At 38.7% G+C, this 13,320-nt stretch overlaps 1 long non-coding RNA gene across 1 annotated transcript in view; it reads left to right on the top strand.

Annotated features, from left to right (window-relative positions):
• LOC116216535 overlaps nucleotides 1–13,320 on the top strand; it is a 79,386-nt gene that overhangs the window by 18,885 nt on the left and 47,181 nt on the right. The window contains exons 3-5 of the long non-coding RNA XR_004159463.1: nucleotides 9,779–10,032; nucleotides 11,232–11,354; nucleotides 13,068–13,211. This is a non-coding gene — a long non-coding RNA (uncharacterized LOC116216535). The remainder of the gene's footprint in view (nucleotides 1–9,778; nucleotides 10,033–11,231; nucleotides 11,355–13,067; nucleotides 13,212–13,320) is intronic.

Raw genomic sequence — 13,320 nt, 5'->3', positions numbered from 1 at the left:
ATTCACAGTCATGAATCTGGTTTAGAAAGAGAAGGAGGGCTAAAGGAGAGGTATCTCACCATAAACATATCCTGCAGCTCTTGAGAGAATGCCATGTGAGGGTAAATCTTCAAAGCTTAGGTTAACTCCTTTGATGACAGAAGTTTTTAGAAGCTTTTAAAATTCCTTTTTGATCTTTTGATGCATTTTGGAGCTTCACATCAAAATCCTTTTCCCTCTCAACCCCCTGAAAAAAAAAAAAACCTTGCTAAGAACAGGGATGCTGTGAGGGTAACTAACCCATGTGTGAGGGGTTGGCATAGTTTACAAGAGCACCTTCATTGCAGCTTGACAGCAGCATCTGAAACAGCTGTTTGACAGTATTTGGCACTATGTCAGGCTACTACAGTTAGCATTTTTTCAGTCCACTGGGAACATGCTTTGAAAATTCTGCTATCCAGTGATGTATCTGCATGTCTTTCTCAATAGTATTTAGTGTGGTGGATGCTGTCAGCCATGTTACTTGGCACAGCCGCTTCCTGTAGATTATCCTGGGAGGAGGGCAAGCATCACAAGTTTTGCAAAGGAAAGGCTGGACGCTCATTGTGTGGGATCAGCCTGGCAGAAGGCGTATTGGTGGTGACCTGGGGAAACAGAATATTTGTTACTGCCAATTCTATTGAGAGCAGCTGAAGTGCCTATTCTTTCTTTCCATGAATGAATGTTGTCTACTAAAATTCTTACATATTATAAAAGACATTGGCTTCTGTGCAAAGGCTGAAATGTAGGAGAAAGGATTTATTAGCAATATAAAACATATAGCAAAATGGAAAGCAAATGCTACTCAGATGGTGTTTTTACAGATGTAACATTACTGCTGGAGAACTAGAACAGATTATACTTGTGCATACAAACCCTTGTTAAATCTTTTAAGCAGTGCACAAGCTTGCTCATGATTTATTCTGTTGGTTATTTTTATTTTCTCTTTTCTCTGCAACTGTGATGGATTGCCTGTTTAATAGTGCCTGGAACTCTGCCAGCATCAAATATAAAGTACACTTTTTTTTTAACTTGCAAATTTATAAAGATTTACAGATGACAGCAGAACGTGCAACAAATTGATTCTGTTTTGAATTCTTTCTGTTGTATAGAATTAACTTGAAAGGAATTCAGGAACAAACATTTTTCTATTGCTAATTCCTGAATACTCTAGCTGGCAGACACTCTATTCAGTTTATTCCCATGTTTTTGTATTGTGATAGGTCATATGGTCTTTTTAACTTTGAAGAACAGGCTTCAGGGGGAGCAAGTTGCTTGAATAGGCGTGATCCTAGATATGCTCAAATTTACAAACTTTCTAGAAGCTTCAATACTCCTCTATCCTCCTCTAAATAAATGAAATAGAATGCTGAAAATACTTGGAGGGATGGAACACTGCAGGATGAGGGGACACTTTGTTAAGCAAAGTGATTGGCTCTCTTATATGTTCTCTTTCTGCAGGATATTTGTTCCCACTGGAAACCAAAAGAAACCACAAACTAATCTATCAGCAGTGATTGCATGCTGAATAAAATGTGTGAGGTGTGATAGGAACAGAGCTTTGAGCTACCTCATCCAGTGAAACATATCCCTGCCCATGGTGATGGGGGGAATGACTAAATGATCTTTAATGGTTGCTTCCAACGCCCAAATTCTATATGTTTAGTAACCATAGTAGTAGTAGTAAATTTATTCATAGAATGTTAAAAATTGAAATAGTCACATATTTAGCATCACCTACGGTCATGTGGTAGAAAATACAATGAAAGAGTAACGAGTACTAAGCTGGGACTTGTAGAGTTTTATGTACTGTTACTGTGTCACTATTAAAGCTTTGAACAAAACCATATTGCTTTCTATCCTACAAATTTGGCTCTTTTTTTTCCAAAGAATACTGTCAATTCCCTCTGAGATAACAAAGCTAGATTTATGTAAAGTGGAAAATCTGGAATTTTTAATATCAGTAGAGCACAAAAATTTGTCTTTGCTTCTGTTACAAAGTGATATAATTTTGTCCTCTCTAAACTTGTTTCACAGACTGATGTCACTGGGACCGGCCCAGTAACAATTATTCCAGTTACTAATGCAAAAACAATCATGATTTCTCTGTAATCTTAGTATTTTCAAATTCATATGCTAAAGATGGCATTGGTCATCCTAGCACATTGGCATCCCCACTGCATGGCTGATTGCTTCCTGTTACCTCTGTGTCATGTAGGTCCTATTCTAAAGCCAACCCCAAGTTGTTGAGAGATGTTGCTATTGTGCATGTGCAGACTCCATAGGACAGTGCTGGTTGCTGAGGGACTGAACCCAACATTGCTCCAAGAAAAATTTTGCATGCATGGAAACTGGAGTTTGCTTAGAGTCAAGCTGTGAAAATTAGGCTAGTGAACGATGACATGAAAAATGTCATCACTGTCAAAAACTTTTCCAGTGAAGCACCAGTGCATGACAGCATCTCTCTCCTATTCTTGTAATCATTTTCAAGTTTCCTAATTTCTAGGAACAAATATGCCTTTTGTTTTGTCTTATATGACATGATTCTAATGTTCCCATACAAGAAACCGTTTTTCTCCTTGTTAATTAGAAAAAAGCAATTCTAGTGACTGTTTTCTAAGTTATCCAGCAATTAAGCAACAAAATGTTTTTCTAGTGCTTGTTTGTCTAGTGCTTGTTTTCAGAAGCAATAGGAGAGCTCTGAAGTTGGCTATTAATCTTTTCTGTTATTTGCAAAAGATACATTGCCCACCCCCACCCTCTTTGATCTTTTTCTGTAGTACTGAGGATGCCGTTTTCCATTTATTTTATGGATTGGAATGCTGATGATATTCTTTGAGACTTAGCAAATAAATGTATTGCACTAGCTGCAGAATTTCTCTTTAGATTACATCCCTTCATTTGCATGGAAAAATGTGCTTTGTATGGGAAGATATTTGTCTAATGCTTCTAAGGCCTCCAGCCTTTTACTGTACTTCTTAGCCACCACTTGCTTTTTAGCATACAGTTTGGGTCATTGATCAAAAGAATCACTAAGAGTGCTAAATGAACACTTCAGAAACATGAAAGAAGAAGGCAAAGTGCTTTTTTTAAATTTAATTAGTTATCTATTTTTCTTTAATGATAGTTCCAGAGCTTATACTCCTGTCCGGCATCCAGTCCACAGAAGTGTCCTTGAGTGGGCTGGTGTGACTTATCCAGCATAAACTACACAAGTCAGCTTTCTCAAAGTGAAGCAAAATGTTTATGGCAGCCTGCTGAGAGGACACTTTCAAATCTTGTTAAGATCTTATGGCACAGCACTACTGGCTGCCCAAATAACAATTTAATAGGACAACTCAGTTTATTATTTTCTTGGCATTAGTATTGTATCCTTGATGATTTAACATAAGTGATAGATGGACTCAGAAAACCTATGACATTTTTCAAGTGACTGAGATCAGTCTTTGCAAGTCTGGTGTTATGCTGATGTGATGGGTAAAGATGCTCCAGCCATCAGTGGAATGAGGGAGAATTTCAGAATGATAATTCACATTGTCTTGAGCTCCTTCAGCTAATCTTCTAGTATACACATCTGCTTTTGAACTTTTCTCTGCATTACTTTTCTTCTCTTTTAGGTAAGCCCACTGCTCTGGATGCTAGTGAAACAAGTCAGGAGTCAGAAATGGTGTGAAAATTACATATGAACACTTTGTGTATTGCAGACTGATATTCACAGGTGGGGCACAAAGAGAGATTGGCTGAGATAGTCTTAAATACACATCAGGTATATCCAGAACTGTGAGCCTGAAAAGCCTGTGTACACCTCCTGTCTCTGCCAGTCAGGACTAAATTCCTGTAGGCTCCCCACTTCATGGCTGCCTTAAGGATCCTTTGACCACAGTCTGTTTGTCTGTATCACAAAATTGCAGATTCCCTAGAGCAGGTTGCACGGGTAGGCATCCAGGAAGGTTTTGAATATTTCCAGAGAAAGAGACTTCATAATCTCCCTGGGCAGCCTATTCCAGAGCTCTGTCACTGTCACAGTAAAGAAGTTATTTCTCATGTTCATGTGAACTTCCTGTGTTCCAGTTTGTGTCCATTGCTCCTTGTTCTGTCTCTGGGCTCCACCGAAAAGAGCTGGCCCTGTCTACATGACTCCCACCCTGTACATATCTGTAAGCACTGATAAGATCTCTTCTCAGTCTTCTCTTCCCAAGACTGAACAGTCCCATGTCTCTCAGCCTTTTTTCACAAGGGAGAAGTTCCAGGCTCCTCATCCTCTTGGTCGCCCTATGCCCAGGAACACTTTATTCCTATCACTTTTTAGCAACTTGTATCTAAGACCTGTTTCCTTGAAGATGTTTTATTTGTGAGGCATATGAAGAACATGAGAGCTATCCCAAACATATTAACATTGGCTGTATCAATACACAGCCAAGGGAGCAGTGGGAATGCTGCCTCACCCCACTAGTGAGGGCTGATCTGAAGTAACTACAAATGATGTGGGAGATGATGGGATAAAACTTATTCCATGGCACAAAGTCTAACTGTGATGTTTGAGGAAAGGAAATTAGAAGGAGTCCTGTGAGTTTCAGACTTTGGGAAACTGTTCCAAATGTAACTTCAATAGACTGATAAGAGCAAGCAAGAGTGAGAAGCCTCTGTCATATTGGCTGGTGTATCCTCATGGGAGTCACTGGATGGCCTCAATACCAGCTTGTGCCTGTAATAGAAGTTCTAGCTGCAGAGCTAATATTCTTCCTTTCCTGCTGACCTGCTTTGAGGATTTATTCTTGCTCACAGGCATAGGACAGGGATCTGTAGCGTGTACTTTTCCTAGGATTGATCATTCACATTAAATGTATTCTGGGTGAGGTATCTTCACCACTGTTCCACTTGGGCACATCCTGAGTCTTTTGCATGGTGTGACACACTTCTGGAGAGTGCACCTATTTATTACAAAGGCTTTAATGCTAACAGGGGGCTAACGTCAACTCTTGATGATGGAGCTGGCATTTAGTTTGGGTCACTACATTAGCTGTTCTTGCCTTTTCAAGTGTATTGTAAGCAAAACCTTTCTGATTAAGGCTAACCCTGCTGTTGCAGAAAAATAATTTAAAGGCAAAAGAATGATTTGTTTGTACTCCTTGGACAGTACTGTGTACAGTCTCCCTGTTGGGTGAGGTATTCTCCGGCTGCATAAGGTCGTCTTGCACTGCTAAAGCTTCTGCATTCTAACACTTCAACCATGCACAGAACAAGCCCAGCTTATCTGACACAGCTGCTGTTATTGGTTTAAAACTGACTAGTATTTAAGTTTCTTCCTTATGAAAGGCATTTAAAGAAAAAAACCCAGATTGCTGCTATTAATAAGATGTGATCTACTCCAGCACATTTCAGAGATTCGGTTCACTAATCCATTACATTACACTCCCTTATGTTGCAGTATTCTGCAAGTGGAGAAGTAAAGTACGAGATGAACTTTTAAGTAAGGTTTACTTAAAGTACAAGGAGCTTAATGTGAATGGATTTTATGTACATATATGTATCCTGTTTTTATTTGCCAGGCAGAGCCCTCAGCCAGGACTTAGGAAGGCACTGTTCTAGCTGTTGTACAAATGCAATGTAAGAGTCCCCTTCTTGAAGGGACATTGGCATTTAGTGATGGGGAGCATATGTTGGGAGGTGGATGTCAGGGTCGTGTGCAGAGGGGGAATTCAAAGCAGTGGTGGGGCTTTACGCTTACCCATGCAGCTGTCAGCTGATTTGTGATTGCAACACTGTGGTTTTGGGGTAACTGTTCTTATTAAGTCCCATTCCGAGTACTTCTGCCTTCTTTATAATTTAGGACTTTGTGTGTGGTATAAGTGCGTGTTAGATTTTCTGTACACTGTAATTAACCCTTTCTTTGAGGGAGCAGGAATGTGTATTGAACTGGCTCTGATGTATACGTTTTAAATAAAAAAGATTTCTTTAAAATGAATACTGTGACCTAGAGGAGAGAGAATTTCTATTTGAGGAAGCTAATAATCTCATTTTGCAAAACTGAGAGCTTAACTCGGAGTGGATGTGTTTGGGTTTTTTGTTTGTTTGTTTGTTTCTTATTTCCTGTGAAAGCCTCTGTAGATGATTTCACCGAGGGCAGAAGCTCTGACAGCCAATGAACAATCTTGGCGAAAGGAAGAACTTATGAGGACACACTCATAGGGTGCTGGAAGGTGTCCTTCTGCATTTCTTCTTGCCTTCTTTTTTGTTGTTGTGTGAAGGATTCAAAAAAGTTTAGGATACGGAGGAGGAGGAGGCTGTTTTGGATTTTAGCTTAAACTTTGATGCAGTGTTTTACTGCATATTAAAAAGTAGTTCTTTCAAGCTGTAGTCAAAGATATGAAAGTTTAATTCGTAGCTGGAATGTAGTTTAGGGCCAGAAGAGACCATTAAGATAATAATTTCTAATCTCCTGCATAATTACTACTTGCTGTTGTGGAGTGAAAGAAAAAAGCTGTTGTGGTTGTTTGTTTTTTTTTTGTTTGTTTGTTTTTGTTTGTTTGTTTCTTTTGAGAAAGATTATTAAAGCCAAATACATTTTAAACTAATTAGAAGTACATTCTGAAGTACCTAATGAAACTGAAAACATTAATATGCTCTGTCCTGGTCATCCATACAAAAAATATTTGAGGTGTGTCTTTACTTTTCAAGATTGCATCAGAATAGTTTATATAATGATCAAAGGAAGGCTGGAAAAGGCTTGGCATTCTTAATCCCTTTTTGCTATTAGTATTTTTGGCTTTTTGAAACTTTAAGTTCTATCAAAAGGTAAATATTATTCACAAATTTGGGCTAAAAAGAGAAGAATGTGAGTTTGCATGATATAAACTGATGCCATATCATGCACTCTGAGTGTTGTAGCTCATTCTAAACACTTTACAGTATGATATTTCTCTTTTTTAACTTGCAGATTGTTGAACTTGAAGATTCCTGCTACTAAATACTTACTATAAAATCAGTATACTTATGTATCACTTTCACTAGGTAAACGTTAAAACAAATGTCCATCCAGAATTCTTAATGCCTTACCCTATAACTACTGCTTTATGTATCATCAGTTACAATTGAATGTATCACTCTTACAGAGTGCTGTAATATAATCGTATCATCTGCATGTAGTGCCAACTAGCAGAGATTAAATTTATGTGCATGCAATAGAAGTTAAGAAGAATTGTGATGTCACTGCATAAAATTAAGGTCAAGTTTTATTCTAGGCCGTCATCTTCTAATACAGTGTTTTCAGTGTGCTGATTTTCATTAAGGTAAGATTTTTGGCTTGGTAGTCAGAATTTGAGGAATACAGTAAAATATTTCTTGTCATCCCTATTAGCCATTGAAGTTATAGTGCATCTTTACGTGGCTGTTTTCTGATACGTGCATTACTTTCCCATAAGATCTATAGATGTGAGTGGTATTTTCAAGTGGAAGCACAGTAAGAGAACAGGAGATTTTCTTGATTATTCCAAGGTTTGGTTTGAAAGGTATGTTTCTTCATGAAGCTAATATTCAAGTGAAAGATCAGTGAAAGATCTGCGCTAGGGACTGTATTTCATGAAACTTAATTGAACCATTCCTTCTTAGATGTAAATCTTCATTTAGCAGTGTCACCTATTGTGGGAAATTGTGTCTGGGTAGGGTTACTACTAATTTGTTCTTTTTCCCTGATCATGTCTTCCTTTTTGAATTCTGGAGCTCTGTTCAAGCAGATTTATGGGAGAATTGGTGCACTTCGCAATTAATATTATTTTTTTCCCAATTCCTGTCAAGGGAAAGAGCTGAGCCATAGCTTCTGCAGAGGTAAGCAGGAAGCTGTAAGGCTTGTCAGGCTGAGATGCCCAATGCAAGGATGAGAGGTCAGCAGAAGGCTGCTGTTGTGTGTGCAGGGCAGCAGCACAGTGCCTGCAAGTCTCACTTGAGAGGTGTGGAGGGGAAGGGAGAAAAACATAAGAGCTCTGTGTTGAGAGTTAACTATGCATTGTAACTTGATGGACAGTGAGTTTCCATTTTCCTACCATTGTTTTTTGTTATGATTTTCATGTACTCATCTTTAGAAGCTGTAATTCTGGGCAGTGTTTCCAGGCTGTGCTGGGCACATTCCATTTGCCACTGTCCATTTCCATCCATCAGAGCTAGCTATGGATCTGATGCGAGATGGTGGAGAGAGGTGGTCAATTGTGGCAGTTGTTGCAGGTGGCAGTGAGACCATAAGGGACAGAGAAACCTGACAGTGGTCATCAGACTTTCACATTTTTGCTCTTAGCAGAAAGGAGAAAAAAAGTTGGAACAATGTGATCTAGAGAAGAAAATCACAGATAACGTGAAGGCGGAGGGAAGAAGAAGGCTAGGAGACACCTCTGTACTCAGAAGGAGAACCACAGGGACACAACAGGAAGGACTGATTTATCTGGATCCCATTTAAAGGGTGATTTGATGTGATAGCATGAGAATTTGTTGTATAATGTGTAGTCTACTCAGGTCCATGTTTTCAGATCCAAGCAGCAGTCTGTCATCTTAATGCAGTTTTCTGTAAGGTTGGATCTTGAAAGGCAACTCAAAAAGTGAGTCCCTTTTTTTTTCCTCATGAAGGTTTCCACCTTCTCTTTCATGAATGCCCACCTGATCAGTAGCTGGCTTGCGTTTGTGTAAGCACTTACCTCTGTCAAAGCAGGATCCCTGGCAGTACTCAAATCCTTTCTTTCCTGAGTTGCCTTTGCTAAAGTTATTGAAATCCTGACAGCTGTAAGCCTGACCTAAAGCCCCTCACAGATGGTGTGCGTCAGTGGGGTTGGGATCAGTATCCTTGAAATACTGGTGCAAAAATTGTGAGATTGGCTTAGCTGCCAACTGGAACTCTGATTTAAAGCAAAGTTGTGTGTCCAGGTTTAATTATCCCAAACGCAATCCGTTATAAATCAGATAGATACAACTTAAAGAAGATGATATAAGAAGTTATAACTCAAATGAAATCTGAGGTTAAACCACACTATAAGTGGATCCAGAGAGCCTTAATTCTGCTCTGTGGTGACAACAGAAATAGCCGCAATGTCACACGGCAAGCACTCTCCTATAAACAACTTGCAAGCAAATGTGTGTAGTCACCCTGCTGTCTCTGTACACCCTGCGCTTGGGTGTCCATGAGAAAGAAAGGTTCTAGGACCATTTCACTCACCCTAGCAACATCTGCAAGCATTAGAACAGTCTAAGCACGAACATACACAATACTGAACATGTATAAGAAAAACAAACAAAAAATAAAACAGAGAAAACCTACGAAAAAGAACAACCCCTTCCAAATGCATTAAATAATAAATAGTTTGTATATGCTGTCATCTGTCCATGTTCCAGCCTGAAATTCATTTCCTCTTTATGTCTTCCCAAGATTTACTTTGCAGATAGATACTTGTATGTTCTGGCAAACAGTTTAAGAACCCATTTTCCCCACTGGAGATTATACTTTTTGAAAGCGTTTATTAGACCAGTCAGGTTTCTGAAATGCTGAGCAATTTATTTTGACTTATTTATTAGAGAAATTGATAGCATAAGTGAAGCATTTTATTGTAAGCAGTTTCTTTATCACTGAAAAATGAATGAGGTACGACATGTTGCTTTTGAATTCCACATCCAAGTGTTAACCAGAACTGAAAACTAGCCATTATGGTGCTTTTTGATATTACTGGAAAGCAGAGGGAATGGATATATATATTTTTTTTAAATCTTTTTTTTTTTCCTGTAGAATTCTGCACAGAAGCTTTCTGAAAGCCATGAGTACTTAAACAACATTTTGAGGCACTGCTGTGGTATTTGAAAATATGCATTGGTCTTGGAAAGAAGTGCAGATTAAGTCAATGGCATCAAGTTAGTCAAGAACGAAGCACAACGTCCATGCAAAGTTCAGCATCCTCGGCCTTTGCATTTCCAGTGGCTCAAGTGAAGTAAATCAAGGAGATGAGGAAAAGAAGAGTATAGCAGAAGGAGAGCAGAGCAATGGTACGTTGCTTGTACTTTCTTTGGAAAATGATTTGCATCAGCTATGAAGTAGTTTGGTTAGTTGAGAAATGGAGCAGACTTTGGAGAGGTGTATGCAGCAGTGAATTGTTCTCTGGAATGCTTCCTGGAAAGTCTGGAAATAGCAGACAGAGGGGAATCTTGAGGATTATGGAGTAATGTTCAGTGCCATCACAGGCTCTGTCACTTAATTCCTTCTAATCCTATAATTAGTTTTCTTTTGTACTTAGAGGTTTCATTTGCTCACTAATTTGCTTAATTCATTGTTTGTCTCCCTGCCGCTAATTCATTTATTACCATCTTATTGATATCATAGATACATTTTACTTTTTTGGGCAATTGGACTACTGGGGTTTATCCTCAAAGACCTCCAGTTAGTTTGTGTTCAGTATTTTTATCTCTGCCATAGCAGTCATAAGTAGGAAGGATGTGGTGAGGAGTTGTAGTGTCAGATGGAAGAATTGTACTATCAAATAGGAGTTTTTTTGTGCTCTGTGAGTTATTAATTTAATATTTGATAAAGTTATTTTGTTTTTTTTTATATACTTACCAGATGATGTTCTGCATTGTTCTAGAAAAAAAAAAAATTGATTCAGTGGTATTTACTCCTGGTATTTAGAGATTCTATGTTATGGTTATCAGTTACTGTATCATCTCTATCAAAAAGTTGCAGGTACTTTCTAAAGACTTTAATTCTGTTGGCAGTGATTTTAAGGGTACCTAACCACACAGGTATAATGCAAAAATAGTATCTGAAAGGTTTTTCTGTTTTTCTACTTAGAAGAAATAATTGCCCCAGATAATAAGTGCTGCAGTCACAGCTACTGCAGAGCTGTGGAGGAGAAGCAGCAGCTTATGAAGCAAGGCAATCAGTGACCATGGTTTGTCCTTTTGTCATGGGTCAGGGATGCTGCCAAGGCTGGAATCACAGTTCCTGTTTTCCCTCAGTTCTGATTACCGAGCTACTGTTGAGCAACGTTTGTGACAACGTTTCCACTTAACACCATTTCCACTTTTGGTTACTATTTGGCGAGAAAAGATCATTTCTATTTTTTGCTATTTGAAACTTCAAATTATTTCCGGGCTGTTTTTCTACCCACTGCACTGATTTTAATATTGTAGTGAATTCAGAGTACGAACAGAAAAATATGTCTGCCAAAAGCTTGTTTATCCATTTTCAGTTTTCTGATCATCGGTCAGCGGTCAAAGAGGCGCTAATTATTTGATGATGGCTGATGGACCACTGATGGAATTATATTCAGAGGATGCAGAACATGGTAGGAAAGTGTTCATCAGTAAGTTAGGTAAGGAAAAAAGTAAGCAGTGTGAGGCTCTTTCAGGGTTCAGAAGGGTCAACCGTAATCTGAACTGGCTGAGCCAAGGTCAGATGTCTCTGCTTAGTGATGTCCTAATTAGTAATGCTACTGATGAACTATGAGAGCAATACTGGCAGTCTGATGTTAATCATATGAACCTAACTCACTTAATTGGATTGTGTTTTGCCACTTTGCAAATCCTAATTATACAAAGAGACTATTTAGCAGCAAACATGCTTTAACTCTACAGAAGATTTTTTTTCCCTTGTCATACTGTTCTTCATTAGAAGAACACTTCTTTATTTTCAAGAAGGATTCTTTTACTTGAATTACAGAGTAGATATGGGGTTTTTATTTTTTATTTTTTTTTAATCTTAAATCAATATTTACTGGTAAAATCCTGCCAGTTGGGAGTTTCTACAGTTTCTAAAGAGGTGGTATAAACGGGAGTACATTGTCACAAAATAATGGTCTCCTGCTGATTCACAAAAACCAAAGCAGAGCAAAATTATTGACTGCAAAGTGGGGAGACATTGATTGTTTGACAGTGTTTCCTTACAATAAGGTTGTGAGTTACTCATCCTTTCTGTTAGTCCAAATGAATAATATAGATTTATTTGTTTTGCTATGTGGGTGTCGGTACAGCAGTGAATACTGTTTTACTGTCTAATTGTATTCTGTTTGAGCTATAAAACAAATTGACTGATTCGGCTGTCTAGAGGTAGAGAACCTCAATTCTCCATCCCTACTGTGTTGTTCAGCAAATCAGGCTACCTCCTGTACAAAGTTGTATTAAGAACTATATTATCATCTCATCTCTCTGGGGTGGTACATCCGTGGCATTCAAGGACCAGAGACAGTTTGACTCTGTCTCTTCTAGTTTCTGGGAATGACTCTTTCTTGTTTTTAGCTATCTTTTCATCTGTGTATCCTGGTCATCCTGACTAGCATCTCTTATATAGCAGGCAGCACAGGGACAGACAATAAACTTTCTCTTCCTGATGCTGAGTAAAACAAATTGGAGGGTTTTCCCAGTGCCTGCTGTATAGAAAAGATTGACTCCTGACAGCCAACATGAAACCTAATCTTCAAACTTCAAATGTCCCACCCGATTATTGCTGCCTACACGGTGTCTGAGTTCCAGCAGTCTTCTTTATCTATTTCTTTTTAATTTTTTATTTGCTCCTGCTGAGATTGTTTACTCCGAAGTATTTGTCTTTAGGGTGGATTGATCAAAAGTACAAGTGTTGGCCTAAGCTGGCTCCCACTGAAAGCAGTGGTGAAGCTCCCATAATGGGAGCGGTTGAACTGAAACTGTGTGGTAAATTATGCTGGTGCAGTTTCTCTCACAAACACAGCCTCTTTCCTTTATGAGATGTGAATACACCATACAGTGCTGCAGTGAGCGGAGTTCACCTGAAGCACTATAGCCATGTATGCCTAGTACTCAAGTGGAACTAATTATTTCAGCTCATCAGCACTGTTTCTCTGTGCCCACATGATTTTAGGGAACCCCCTGTGTAGCTGCTGATGTGTCACTTTGTGCACTAACTTACTTGGCACTTCCTTGGGAGTCTTAAAAGCAGTACAGAGTGAACACGCCCCCAGAAAGCTCTGTTTCATCACTTCAGTACCTGTTTGTTTCTAGATGGCAACTGTATGCTTATTTCCACAAAAGACAGATGTATTTTTCTTTTCCAGAATTACAAATGAAGATGAACAGCTACCACAGGCAGCAGCACTGATAACCTCCTTCTGTTCTCAGTAGTATCCAGATCTGTTTTTTTTTATGCACAAATCCCAGAATTCCTCTTTTGGAGAATCAAAGACGACTTTAGGCAATTGGTGAGTAATTGCAAGTCAGCAGGTAGAGAACCACAAGAGGACTTGTGTTTTCTTCCTGTCTGCTTAATGCACTTCTTTTTTCCAAAAGAAAAACTATTCTGTTTTTTTT

This window comes from Meleagris gallopavo, chromosome 4 (genome assembly GCF_000146605.3).
Source record: "Meleagris gallopavo isolate NT-WF06-2002-E0010 breed Aviagen turkey brand Nicholas breeding stock chromosome 4, Turkey_5.1, whole genome shotgun sequence".
In the NCBI taxonomy this organism is placed as follows: Eukaryota; Metazoa; Chordata; class Aves; order Galliformes; family Phasianidae; genus Meleagris; species Meleagris gallopavo.
This window is presented reverse-complemented; position numbering and strand designations above follow the sequence as displayed.